The 15,153-nt window shown below is 35.9% G+C and overlaps 1 protein-coding gene across 1 annotated transcript in view; it reads right to left on the bottom strand.

The window, feature by feature from the left end:
* The window catches only part of PLEKHG5 (pleckstrin homology and RhoGEF domain containing G5), a 185,837-nt gene that overhangs the window by 155,520 nt on the left and 15,164 nt on the right, over positions 1–15,153 (bottom strand).

Raw genomic sequence — 15,153 nt, 5'->3', positions numbered from 1 at the left:
AATCAAAAGCAAAAAAAAAAAAAAGTTATTTCTGAAAAACAGTGATTTTACTGAAGCAGGTAGGGTCAGTTATTTGCTATTTTCCGTTATTTAAAGTAAATAAACAAAACAAAAAAATATGAGCATTACAAATACTAAAAATTGTGTAGAGGGGGTTTTGTAGAGCACAGAGCATTTTTGTAAAACGAAATGCACCATGGGATTACATGTAATTATTGTATGTGTTTGAAGCTATAGAAATAATAGGACTCTTTTTTTGCAGTATTTATGAAATGTATATAAAAAACCACACGCCCACACACACATACATAAATATATATATACGCACAAACAAGTGCGCACATACACACACTTGTTAAACAAACATTTCAGCACTTGTGTTTATATGTGTTAAACCTACAAGATAATAGATGGTGCTTGCTAGTGAGTGCCAGGTTTTCTGTGTGTTGTGTTAAAGGGACATTAAACACTAAATAAATACTAGATAGAATGATTTAGTCAAAGAAAAGATTAGTCTGAGAATAACATGTAGATGTATTTTCTAAAGTTGCATTAGCTGTTTAAATAGTGTCAAAATAAGTGTAAAGTTTTAGTATCTATAAAACAATGGGAGCTGGAATGTTGTAACTTAGGTTACCTTCTCTGCTGCGGCCAATTAAGGACAAATATAATTAGATCACTAGAGTTGCAGCCAATGGCTGTGTGGAATGTAACAGTGTTCTGCATCTCCACTTATAACAGGAACTGAAAAGATCACTATTTTAGAAAAGAATTACAGGAAAAGGGGACAAAATAAATAACAAAAGTATATTGCAGAGTTTTTTTACATACAATGTATAATTTTTTATTACCATCTCAAAGTATTTAATGTCCCTTTAATATTTTTTGTAAGTTTCCCTTGGGGCCTATAACCCAGGCTTCTCAGGGGTTAACTCCCTAGGTTGCTGGAAACTATGCAGCTGTCTGTAAGTATTCAGGGCTGTGAGGTTCACAGTGATTTGGGATGTGTACCCTGTCTAGTCTGTAAGTGTGGTCTGTTTCTGTGTTAAGGGAAATAACAAAGACCTGTGACACCCTGGCGTTGGTTCTCAGTTTGTTTGAAAATATGCATTGTGTAGCTGCTTGGTTAGGGACCCAGGAGGGGAGAGACCTTGACATGGTCCTGGGCTTGTTCCTTTGGTGCCAAATGCAACCGACTATATCATTTTTGCTTTTCAATATTACTGTGCACTTGCTAGTAAATGCCAGGTTTTCTCTGTGTTATGTAGATAATATAGATGAATAGATAGATTGATAGACAGACTGAAAGATGGACAAACAAACTGACAGGCAGATAGATAAAATAGGTAGATATATAGATAATAGATAGATAGATATTTTTAAATTCTATGCATTAAGTAGATACAGCTCTCCACAATATACAACAAATTCACAAATCTAATATTATTATGTCTCATATTTATGGAGTAGAATCACACTCTAAATTAGGCATCTACATTCATCTTGTTTTACGAATGCAAATTCTTTAAGGAAACATTAAATGAATATCGGAATGAATGCACCATGAAATTTAAAGAAAACAAATAAACATCCGTTAAGATAAACATCCGTTAAGATAAAAGTATATGGTGTTGACCTCATAATGTTTTAAAGAAAAATGTTTTTCTAGTTATAGAACAATGTCCTGGCAGTCACACAACTTTTCTTTAGAACAATTGATACACATATACAATTGCTAAAGGGTGACCAAGGCCGCACTAGAGTTTACCGAAACATAATTTATTTAGTCTGCTTAGACAAACCACACCGCTATAGGTATATACAGAATCTGACAAAGCCCTGGCCATCCCTGAAGTGGTATTGGTGAAACGCGTCATGCTGGCAAGAGTATGAAGTTTGGAGTGGTAGCTGCTAAGTGAAGGCCGTGTTAAAATTTACCAATACCATGTTGTGGATCTAATATACGAATGAATGGATGGCATATAGTCCTTAATCAAGAGGTGTAACATTCCTGGAAAGCACCATTGGAGAGCGGAGGTCTAATGAGAGAATATTTGTGTCACTCACAATGCAGAGAAAAAAGCGTTTTACCTGCTTCTGTTAAGTTTGATATTTCAGCTTGGGAGAGGTACTGTTTTCTTACCCGGTTGTTAGCCCTTCTTATAAGCGCTCCATTTGGAACGTTGTATCCTGTTTGCCTCACAAAGTACTGCCTCATATATCCAGCTTGGAGTGTGTGATTGCACTAAGTGGACTATGTTGCCACTAACAGTTTAAAGGGACATTCACTCATGTGAACTTGTGGCTACCTAATTGCTCCTATTTTGTTTTGATTATGTATATAGCTATAGCGATGTGGTATGTCTAAACAGACTCAATAAATAGTGTATAGTGCGACCTTGGTCACTCTTTAACAATTGAATATGTGTATCAATTGTTCTTTTATTTTTTTTAATTTTTTATAAAAACGAATAAATACTGATGAAATTCATCATTATTCATTTCTTTCCTTTAAATTACCTTAGGTCTAACGGTGTTCTAGCTACAAAAAAAGTGGCAAGATCAGTGATTGGAGAACAGTTCAGACCGTTAGCTTACAAAAAAAATATGAGTTTTGAAGTAGGCGTCAGGAGCGTGAGAGAGTAGAATGGCACGGCTAGATTAAAAAGTGACAGCGCATCTTTATTAGAAGTGATCAATTAAAGTCCCTGTAAAATATTGCTTAGATTCCAGATCTGATTTAAAAACATCTCAAGTTTACCATAACTTTAAAAGCAGCTCACAAACTCATTTACCACTAAGCCAAACTGGACACTATAAATGGAGTTAACACAAACATTCTCACCAGGGTATTAAAGTTATTTATTTTGGATTTGCAAAACCCTGCACAGTTTGTTAAGAAAATAGTTTTAAAATGCTAGTTAAATATTTATTTTATATGCAGATCATTTGCAATCCAGTGCTTAATTCTTGATATATATCATGCATATCTAAAATAAGTATATATACTGTATATATGTATATATATATATATATATATATATATATATATATATATATATATATATATATATATATATATATATATATATATATATATATATATATAGGATTTAGGGATCCAAGCACTCACTGTTAGTGGTATGCGCCTGGGTGCACTCTATGGTAAATAGGTAGAAACTTCTCAAAAGGAAGAGGCACTCACAGGTCTTAATAAGCAAAAAGTACTTTTATTAGTTCATAGATTCAGTCAACGTTTCGGTCCTCGCAGGGACCTTTGTCAAGACTGTTTTCAATTTCACAACCGCTGATCGCCAGACATTGTGAAATTGAAAACAGTCTTGACAAAGGTCCCTGCGAGGACCGAAACGTTGACTGAATCTATGAACTAATAAAAGTACTTTTTGCTTATTAAGACCTGTGAGTGCCTCTTCCTTTTGAGAAGTTTCTATATATATATATATATATATATATATATATATATATATATATATATATATATATATATATATATATATACATATATATATATAATTATTATTATTATTATACTTTATTCATGAAGCGCCAACATATTCTGCAGCACTGTCCATGGGTACAATTAATTTAAAGGGACAGTCTAGTCAAAAATACATTTTTATGATTCAGATAGGGCATGCAATTTTAAACAACTTTCCATTTGACGTTTATCATTAAAGGGCCATAATAAAAAAATGTTTAAACACTTGAAAGTGATGCAGCATAGCTGTAAAAATCTGACTAGAAAATATCTCCTGAACATCTCTATGTAAAAAAGAAAGATATTTTACCTCAAAAGTTCCTCAGTAGCCACCTCCCATTGTAAAGGATTTCTAAGCAGCATTTTAGTGTGTCTGTCCTGGGACAGCTGAAAGGATGAGCTTCGTGAACTCTCATATTATTTCACCAATCAGGTAAAGGAAGCTTACTATGAAATCTCATGAGAGTTAAGTCAAATCTCATGAGATCACAGTAAGAGTTCATGACCTCAGCACTGCTGATGCTGATTGGCTGCTGTTCATTTCTTCATTTTTTTTTTTTTTTACCTGCAGCTCGGCAACAGCTGAATTATAACTTTTTACACCGAACTTACTCTGCTGAGCTGAGGAGATTGTGAGCTAAAATATCTTCCTTTTTTATATAGAGATGCTCAGGTGATATTTTCCTGTCAGCTTTTTACAGTTATACTGCATCAGTTTCAAGTGATTTAGCATTTGAGTATTATGTCCCTTTAAATTTGCTTTGTTCCCTTGGTGGTATTTTTGAAAAGCTAAACCTAGGTAGGTTTAAACTGATTTCTAAACCGTTGAAAACCGCATCTTAGCTCAGAGCATTTTGAAAGTTTTTCACAGTTAGACAATACTAGTTCATATGTGTCATATAGATAACATTGTGCTCACTCCAGTGGAGTTTAGGAGTCTGCACTGATTGGCTAAACTGCATGTCCGTCAAAGCACTGAGATAAGAGGGCAGTCTGCAGAGGTAATCACAGAGGTAAAACACATATTAATATAACTGTGTTGGTTATGAAAAACTGGGGAATGGGTAATAAAGGGATTATCTATCTTTTTAAACTATACAAATGCTGGTGTAGACTGTCCCTTTAGCGCATAACTATTTTTCCTTTGATAGCAATTGTTATTTACAGTCTCGAGGCACAGCCATGGCGGCTAAATTTGCGCCCTCTTATGCGAACTTGGTGGTGGGAAACCACCCATATTTATGGTGAAGGCAACCCCTTTCATAAAGATATTATGATTTATCATCGATTTATAGATGATCTAATTTTTGTGTGGAAAGGGGGCAAATAGAGATCTGTGTCTTTTGTTGAATATTTGAATAAAAACCATTGGGGTTTACAATTTACACATAAGTTTGATGAGAATACCATCTTTTCCTTGGATGTAACCCTAAAAGCAGATATTACTGCCAAATCAGTGCTATCAACCATTTATAGGAAGCCTATATCAGACAATACCTTATTACATGGGAAAAGCTGTCATCCCAGAAGGGTTCCCTTTGCTATAGCTAAGGGGCAGTTCATACGAACTAAGAGGAACTGCTCAGATGCTATTGATTGTGACACACAGAGTCAAGATTTGGCACTAAGTTTACAACAAAGAGGTTACAATAAAGAGACCATTCAAAAAGCAAAAAGAGAGGTTGATGGTATTAATAGAGAGACCTTGTTAAAAGACAGAGGTAATGATACAGATAGGAAAAACAGAAGCCCAAAAGGTATGCAACCTATTTAATTTGTCACTCAGTATTCGACGGATTATGAACAAATATGCAAGATCATAAGAAAGCATCTACCCATGCTAACGGCTGATAATCAGCTGAGCGAGGTGGTCAAACGTGTTACGTGGTTGCCGTTTCTCCTATCATAGAGGGGTAACATTAGGTAACATCTTATCTCCGAGTAAATTGCGCATCAAGAGTAGAGGTAGAGCGTGGCTTGAGAATGGAGGCATGCACAAATGTGGCTATGGACCTTGCATTCCCTTTGGTTTCATAGAAAAAAGGATCAGTTTCAAAAACTTTGCTACCGGTAAAGAATACTTCTTGTGTTAATTGCAGGAGTAAAAATGTTGTCTATTTGATATGGTGTAGTTGCAACAACAAGCAATATGAAGGTTGCACTACACGAGAGGTAAGAGAGAGGATTCGCCAACACCTCTAAGACATCAAGAGATCAAAGTATAGTTCTGAGTTGGCTAGGCATTTCATTCTTGAGCATAACAACGACAATTCAACATTTAACTGGATGGTCATTGAGCAAGTAAGAGTATCCAAAAGGGTGGTGATATGACAAAATTGGTACATAAACGCAAGGCTTTTTGGATTTTCACACTAGAGCCTAGAATCCCAAAAGGGTTTAACAGTGTTTATAACATCATTAACTATTGGGAATGAAATAGAGTTGTATAGTAGGTCACTTCAAGGAGACTGATCCACTCATTTAGTGATAAATAGACAGTACTACTACCAAGTTGTTCACTTCTTTCCTCAATATTAAAGGGACACTGAACCCAAATTTTTTCTTTTGTAATTCAGATAGAGCATGCAATTTTAAGCAACTTTCTAATTTACTCCTATTATCAAATTTTCTTCATTCTCTTGGTATCTTTATTTGAAATGCAAGAATGTAGGTTTAGATGCCGGCCCATTTTTGGTGAACAATCAGGGTTGTTCTTGCTGATTGGTGGATAAATTCATCCACCAATAAAAAAAGTGCTGTCCAGAGTCCTGAAAAAAAAAGCTTAGATGCATTCTTTTTCAAATAAAGATAGCAAGAGAACAAAGAAAAATTGATAATAGGAGTAAATTAGAAAGTTGTTTAAAATTGCATGCTCTATCTGAATCACAAAAGAACAAAAATTGGGTTCAGTGTCCCTTTAATATTATTATTATTATTATTATTATTATTATTGTCAAAGAAAGATTATGATGTCAAAAATTCTAAACAACACATGATATATGAAAGTTAATATTGTTATCCAAAATAAGATAAATAGGATGCAATGGTGTATTTGAGGTTATTGGATGTTACTCACTAATTGTATTTGTTGCTCCCACATAAGTTTTGCATGAGTTTATTTGCTATGCTCAAATATATACTGTCCACTTTATATTGGTGAAACCAATAAGGTCTATTGTGCAATCAATACAGAATGAATACATTATGTTTGAGTATGTTTCTATAAATTGATACATTTTTGCTACCTAGTATATATAGAAATCTAAAATGAAAACTTATTTAGTTACTATCTGTGGATCTATATCTGCATTGCTCTATTAAATATAGCTTAAAGGCTTACGGCCAGATTACGAGTTTTGCGATATGAGGGGTGCGGTGTTAACTTGCACGTTATTCTCACCGCTCACTTACCTACAGCGCTGGTATTACAGGTTTTTCTAAACCCGGCATTAAAAGGCAAGAAGTGAGCATAGAGCAAAATTGTGCTCCATACCGCACTAATACCAGCGCTGCTTAAGTCAGTGGTGAGCTAATTGTATGTGCTCGTGCACGATTTCCCCATAGATATCAATGGGGAGAGCCGGCTGAGAAAAAGTCTAACACCTGCCAAAAAGCAGCGTAAAGCTCTGTAACGCAGCCCCATTGATTCCTAGGGGGAAACACATTTATGTTTACACCTAACACCCTAACATGAACCCTGAGTCTAAACACCCCTAATCTTACACTTATTAACCCCTAATCTGCCGCCCCCAACATCGCCGACACCTGCATTATACTTATTAACCCCTAATCTACCGCTCCGGACTTCGCCGCCACCTACATTATACTTATGAATCCCTAATCTGCTGCCCCCAACATCGCCGACACCTACATTATATTTATTAACCCCTAATCTGCTGCCCACAACATCGCCGACACCTACATAATGTTATTAACCCCTAATCTGCCGCCCCCAACGTCGCCACCACTATAATAAACATATTAACCCCTAAACCTCCGTACTCCAGCATCGCAAACACTAGTTAAATATTATTAACCCCTAATCTGCCACCACTTCTGCCTACTTCGTTGAGGACATCTTGCCGCTTGGATGAAGACTTCTCCCGGTAAGTGGATCTTCGGGGGTTAGTGTTAGGATTTTTTAAGGGTGTATTGGGTGGGTTTTATTTTTAGGTTAGGGCTTTGGGCCGCAATAGAGCTAAATGACCTTTTAAGGGCAATGCCCATCCAAATGCCCTTTTCAGGGCAATGGGGAGCTTAGGTTTTTTTAGTTAGGGTTTTATTTGGGGGGTTGGTTGTGTGAGTGGTGGGTTTTACTGTTGGGGGTGGTTGTTTGTATTTTTTTTTTACAGGTAAAAGAGCTGATTTCTTTGGGGCATTGCCCCGCAAAAGGCCCTTTTAAGGGCTATTGGTAGTTTATTTTGGGTGGGCTTTTTTTTTAATTTTGATAGGGCTATTAGATTAGGTGTAATTAGTTTAAAGATCTTGTAATTTGTTTTTTATTTTCTGTAATTTAGTGTTTGCTTTTTTTTTGGAATTTAGCTAATTTAATTTAATTTAGTTAATTGTATTTAATTTAGGTAATTTATTTAATTGTAGTGTAGTGTTAGGTGTTGGTGTAACTTAGGTTAGGTTTTATTTTACAGGTAAATTTGTATTTATTTTAGCTAGGTAGTTATTAAATAGTTAATAACTATTTAGGAACTATTCTACATAGTTAAAATAAATACAAATTTGCCTGTAAAATAAAAATAAACCCTAAGCTAGATACGATGTAACTATTAGTTATATTGTAGCTAGTTTAGGGTTTATTTAATAGGTAAATATTTAGTTTTAAATAGGAATTATTTAGGTAATGAAAGTAATTTGTATTTAGATTTATTTAAATTATATTTAAGTTAGGGGGTGTAAGGGTTAGGGTTAGACTTAGATTTAGGGGTTAATACATTTAATATAGTGGCAGCGACGTTGGGGGCGTCAGATTAGGGGTTAATAAATGTAGGTAGGTGGCGGCGATGTTAGGGACAGCAGATTAGGGGTTAATAATATTCAACTAATGTTTGCGAGGCGGGAGTGCTGCGGTTTAGGGGTTAATATGTTTATTCTAGTGGCAGCGATGTCTGGAGCGGCAGATTAGGGGTTAATAATTTTATTTTAGTGTTTGCGATGCAGGAGGGCCTCGGTTAAGGGGTTAATAGGTAGTTTATGGGTGTTAGTGTACTTTTTAACACTTTAGTTATGAGTTTTATGCTACAGCGTTGTAGTGTAAAACTCATAACTACTGACTTTAAAATGCGGTACGAATCTTGACGGGATAGGCTGTACTGCTCACTTTTTGGCCTCCCAGGACAAGCTCGTAATACCGGCGCTATGGAAGTCCCATAGAAAAAAGACTATACGCAATTTGCGTAAGTTGATTTGCAGTAAGGCCAAAAAAGTGTGCAGTACCCCTAAATCTGCAAGACTCGTATAGCAGCGGTAGTAAAAAAGCAGCGTTATGAGGCTTAATGCTGCTGTTTTACTCATAACGCAAGACTCGTAATCTATCCGTTAGTTAGTTATAGCATATATCCCTATAATTGTTTCAGGCACGTCTATAATTAAGGCTACCAAGCCGAAACATGTCAGGCGTGCTCTGGCTGTTGTACCTTTCTGTGTTTTAATATGACCAATAAATAAGCATTGTTTAAATGTCAAGGAGGGTGCCGGTATTTTTCTATCTGAACTGTATATATATATATATATATATATACAGTATATATATATATATATATATATATATATATATATATATATATATATATATATATATTATTATTATTATTATACTTTATTTATGAAGCACCAACATATTCTGCAGCGCTGTCCATGGGTACAATTCATTTAAAGGGACAGTCTACACCAGAATTTTTGTTGTTTAAAAAGGTAGATAATCCCTTTATTACCCATTCCCCATTTTTGCATAACCAACACAGTTATAATAATATACTTTTTACCTCTGTGATTAACTTGTATCTATGTCTCTGCAAACTGCCCCCTTATTTCAGTTCTTTTGGCAGACTTGCATTTTAGTCAATCAGTGCTCACTCCTAGGAGCTTCACGTGCATGAGCTCAATGTTATCTATATGAAATGCATGAACTAACACCCTCTAGTAGTGAAAAACTGTCAAAATGCTTTCAGATTAGAGGCGGCCTTCAAGGTCTAAGAAATTAGCATATTAACCTCCTAGGTTTAGCTTTCAACTAAGAATACCAAGGGGTCGATCCGATATAAAGCGTTGCCCGCAAAAGCCGGCGACGCCAATATTTACGCTGATTTGGTATCCTATATACGGCGTAACCTAGAAGTTACGCGCGTATATTTCTGCCGTCGCCCGTAGTTTTTTGGGCCATAGGCAGGTATACCAAACCAGCGCAGTTTGGTATCCAATATGCAGCGTAAGGACTTACATGGCGAAAATGGAGAAAACGTACTCCATTTTCACCTCGCCACAAAAAGCAGCCGTAAGAAGCCTTACGCTGACTATTGGAGCCCCGTAACTCCCTAAACTAACTAGAAAATAAACCTAACACCTAACGCATGCGCAATGTCTATCTCCCTGTCAACCGCGATCTGCTAAAATAAACCTAACACCTAACGCATGCTCAATGTCTATCTCCCTGTCAACCGCGATCCCCCCCCCCGAAATCCCTAATAAAGTTATTACCCCCTAAACCGCCGCTCCCGGACCCCGCCGCCATCTACATAAACTAACCCCCTACTGTGAGCCTCTAAAACCGCCGCCATCTACCTTATCTATCCCCTAATCTGACCCCTTACACCGCCGCCACCTATATAAAAATTATTAACCCCTAATCTAATCCCCCTATACCGCCGCCAGCTATATTAATATTATTAACCCCTAATGTAAGCCCCTTACACCGCCGCCATCTCTATTAAAATGATTAACCCCTAATTTAATCTACCTACCCCCGCCGCCAGCTATATTATCTATATTAACCCTAAGTATATTATAGTTAATATAGTTATTACATTATATATATTAACTATATTAACCCTAATTATATTAGGGTTAATATAGTTACTATAGTATTTATATTAACTATATTAACTCTATCTAACCCTAACTAAATTTATATTAAATTAATCTAATCTTAATTCTATTGGCTGATCGGAACAGCCAATAGAATGCGAGCTCAATCTGATTGGCTGATTGGATCAGCCAATCGGATTGAACTTGAATCTGATTGGCTGATTCAATCAGCCAATCAGATTTTTTAACTTAATTCCGATTGGCTGATAGAATCCTATCAGCCAATCGGAATTCGGCGGACGCCATCTTGGATGACGTCATTTAAAGGTACCTCATTCCAAGTTCAGCAGTCGGCCGGGATGGATGCTCCGCGGCGGCGGAGCGAAGAAAGAAGATTGAAGATGCCGCCGGAAGAATGAAGACTTTGCTGCCGCTTGGAGGAAGACGTCGCCGGAGGAAGAATTCTTCTTTGCCGCTTGGAGGATGACATCGCCGGAGGAAGAATTCTTCTTTGCCGCTTGGAGGAAGACATCGCCCGGATCGGATCAGGAGTTCGGCCCGGTGTGGTGAAGACAAGGTAGGGAGATCTTCAGGGGGGTAGTGTTAGGCTTTTTTAAGGGGGGTTTGGGTGGGTTTAGAATAGGGGTATGTGGGTGGTGGGTTGTAATGGGGGGGGGGGTATTGTATTTGTTGTATGCAAAAGAGCTGAATTCTTTGGGGCATGCCCCACAAAAGGCCCTTTTAAGGGCTGGTAAGGTAAAGAGCTTTGAAATTTGTTGAATTTAGAATAGGGCAGGGAATTTTTTTTATTTTGGGGGTTTATTATTTTATTAGGGGGCTTAGAATAGGTGTAATTAGCTTAAATATCTTGTAATCTTTTTTTTATTTTTTGTAATTTAGTGTTTGTTTTTTTTTGTAATTTAGTTTAGTTAATTTAATTGTATTTTTAGATAGATGTTTGTAGTTTATTAAATTTATTGATAGTGTAGGTGTATTTGTAACTTAGGTTAGGATTTATTTTACAGGTAATTGGGTAATTATTTTAACTAGGTAGATATTAAATAGTTAATAACTATTTAATATCTATTATACCTAGTTAAAATAATTAACAATTTACCTGTAAAATAAATATTAACCCTAACATAGCTACAATGTAATTATTAATTATATTGTAGCTATCTTAGGGTTTATTTTATAGGTAAGTATTTAGATTTAAATAGGAATATTTTAGTTTATAAATGAATTAGATTAATTTAATATAAATTTAGTTAGGGTTAGATAGAGTTAATATAGTTAATATAAATACTATAGTAACTATATTAACTATATTAACCCTAATATAATTAGGGTTAATATAGTTAATATATATAATGTAATACCTATATTAACTATAATATACTTAGGGTTAATATAGATAATATAGCTGGCGGCGGGGTAGGTAGATTAAATTAGGGGTCATTTTAATAGAGATGGCGGCGGTGTAAGGGGCTTACATTAGGGGTTAATAATTTTAATATAGATGGCGGCGGTGTTAGGGGATCACTTTAGGGGGTTATAGATATAATATAGCTGGCGGCGGGGTACGGGAGCGGCGGTTTAGGGGTTAATAACTTTATTAGGTTGCGGCGGGGTAAAGGAGCGGCGGTTTAGGGGTTAATAGCTTTTTTATTGTTAGGCTAGTGAGGGGGGATAGCGGATAGAGGGTTAGACAGTGCGGGCTATGTTAGGGAGGCGTGTTAGACAGTGCGGGCTATGTTAGGGAGGCGTGTTAGACAGTGCGGGTGTTTTAAACTTTAGTCAGGTTTTATAGGCGCCGGCAGTTTCTAACGTGCCGCAAGTCACTGGCGACGCCAGAAATTTGTACTTACGCAGATTTCTGGACATCGCTGGTTTGTGAGACTTACGGCACGTTAGCATCTGACGGCGACATATATGGGATGGCTCGAGTTGCGAGCTGAAACTGCGGGCGACGCCGGTTCCCTCGCTTGCACCGCTAACTGCGATCTATATCGGATCGCGCCCCAAGAGAACAACGCAAAATTGGTGAAAAAAGTAAATTGGAAAGTTGTTTAAAATTACATGCCCTATTTAAATTACTAAGTATTTTTGGGACTTGACTGTCCCTTTAAATAAAACATTTATATAAGACTTGTAAGATACAGGACAAAGTTTACAAACACATACAGGAGGAATTGAGGGTCCTATTCCCATGGGAACTTACAATCTAGCAGGGTAGGAGGTTGAGAAACAGGAGGTGTGGACTGCAAGATTGAGAAAGATGCTAATGCAGAGCATATGCTGTCAGGATTTATCATTGTACAAGCATTTTGTGTGAAATGCTTGTGCAATGCCGCACCCTACATATTCGCGACCAATCGACCGCTAGCAGGGGGTGTCAAGCATTCGCAGCATGATAAATCGGCACCTAAGTATTAGCTTAGACACATAAGACAAATTTTATCTTTCTAAATTCTTATTGACAATTTGGTATATTTTTAGCAGTTCCTCTTTTTGTTTTTTGTTATTATTTACTGCTCCAAGTATAAATGAGCCAAATTTGCTCAGGTTTCTAATATGGAGTCACTAAGTCAAATATGTTATTTCAAGATTCTTCATAGCAGCTCCATTATTATGACTTAAAGGGACAGTCGACTTGAAAATGTTTATTGTTTAAAAAGATATATAATCCCTTTATTACCCACTCCCCAATTTTGCATAACTAACACTGTTAAATTAATATACTTTTTACCTCTGTGATTATTTTGTATCTAAGCCTCTGCAGACTGCCCCTTATCTCAGTTCTTTTGACAGACTTGCATTTTAGCCAATCAGTGCTTACTCATAAATAACCCCACGGGAGTGAGCACAATGCTATCTATATGGCGCACATGAACTAGCGCTGTCTAGCTGTAAAAAACTGTTACAATGCACTGAGATAAGAGACGGCCTTCAAGGGCTTAGAAATTGGCCTATGAGCCTACCTAGGTTTAGCTTTTAACAAAGATACCAAGAGAACAAAGCAAGTTGGATGATAAAAGTAAAATGAAAAGTAGTTTAAAATTGCATGCCCTATCTGAATCATGCAAGTTTAATTTTGACTAGACTGTCCCTTTAAATAAGATCAAAGCCATAGTGTTTTGCTAATAATAATACAGAACATATAACATATAAAAGAAAATTAATTCTATATTGATCATGTTACATCTACCTTTCATAAACAAAACTAAACAAGCTTACATCACCACATATAGCCAAGGTACTAAAGAAATTAGCAACATTCTCAAAAAACATTGGAAGATCCTGACATCAGATCCTATACTAGGGGTCACATTACCGGACCAGCCTACAATTATTTTTAGAAAGAACAAGGATCTAAAGAACACCCTAGCTCCATCTAAATTTACATCTGCCAAACCTCCAGCACAAAGCCAGAATATACATTGGCTTAGTAGAAAGAATGGAACCTGGCCCTGCAGGGCAAAAAATTGCAACACGTGCAATAACATCATCAGAGGAGATACTTTTGAAAATATTGACAAAACTAAATCATATAAAATCAAACATAAATTTTCTTGCAAATCGAATTATGTGGTATATCTTCTGAGATGTGATTGCAATTGTTATTATATAGGTCGTACTAAAAGAATGGCAAGGAATAGGTTCAATGAACATCTTGGTAATATTAAAAATGGAATATAGAACCATAGTGTACCGTTCCATTTTAAACACTTCCATGAGGCCAATAACAGTAGTTTAAGAATTATGCTATTAGATTGGATCCCTCCTAATTGCTCTAAAAATAGATTGAAGAGTCTGAGACAACGGGAAACCTTTTGGAACCTTGAACTCAGAACCCTCAATACCGACAATCCGAAGGGTCTGAACATTGATCTAGACCTCCAGGCTTTTATGTAGATTATTAGCATTTTTTCTCAACTTAGTATTTTTAATTCATCTTTTATGTCAGTGCAGTTATAAGTTATGAGGACAGACATATAGGTAACACCTAGTTAGGTTATGACAGGTCTCCATTAAGTTGTTTCCATGCTTGTTCCTTCATGTGAGACCTCATGATATATCTCATCCTTGGGGACTCTTTGGGCTAGTATAGTATTCCAAACCCTGTGACAAAGAATGCCCAGTATTTTTACTTACCAAATGAAATTGTTTGATTTACTATATGATTTATTTATTATTAATTAGAAATAAGGTATATAAATAAGACATATGAATGTCATTATCCATTTAAGTACCTTGTACTAGTATTTTTATCTTGACTATTGATAGTATTCTATATCTAGTAACGCTGTTATCATCATTTTTTATTGTATTTTATGTATTCATTTATGAATTGAGTTTCCACACAACTTATTGGTTAGGGTCAAATGGATTATATATTTGTATTTGTTATATACTCTTACTCGCTAAGTTCTATATAAAATAAAATCAATCATTAAAATATGTATTCACAGTACATGTTTTTTAATCATATTACTTATAATATGTTACTCTCTTTGTACCCATTTGTGTGTTTTTTTACTACCAGCAATGTTTTTATTTGGGCTACAGGATGGACTCTATAGACACGCTATGAGCTATGATCATGAGCCAATCAGAAC

Source organism: Bombina bombina, chromosome 8, assembly GCF_027579735.1.
Source record: "Bombina bombina isolate aBomBom1 chromosome 8, aBomBom1.pri, whole genome shotgun sequence".
NCBI classification, from domain to species: domain Eukaryota; kingdom Metazoa; phylum Chordata; class Amphibia; order Anura; family Bombinatoridae; genus Bombina; species Bombina bombina.
The sequence above is the reverse complement of the archived record's forward strand: the minus strand, read 5'-3'. Positions and strand labels throughout refer to the sequence as shown.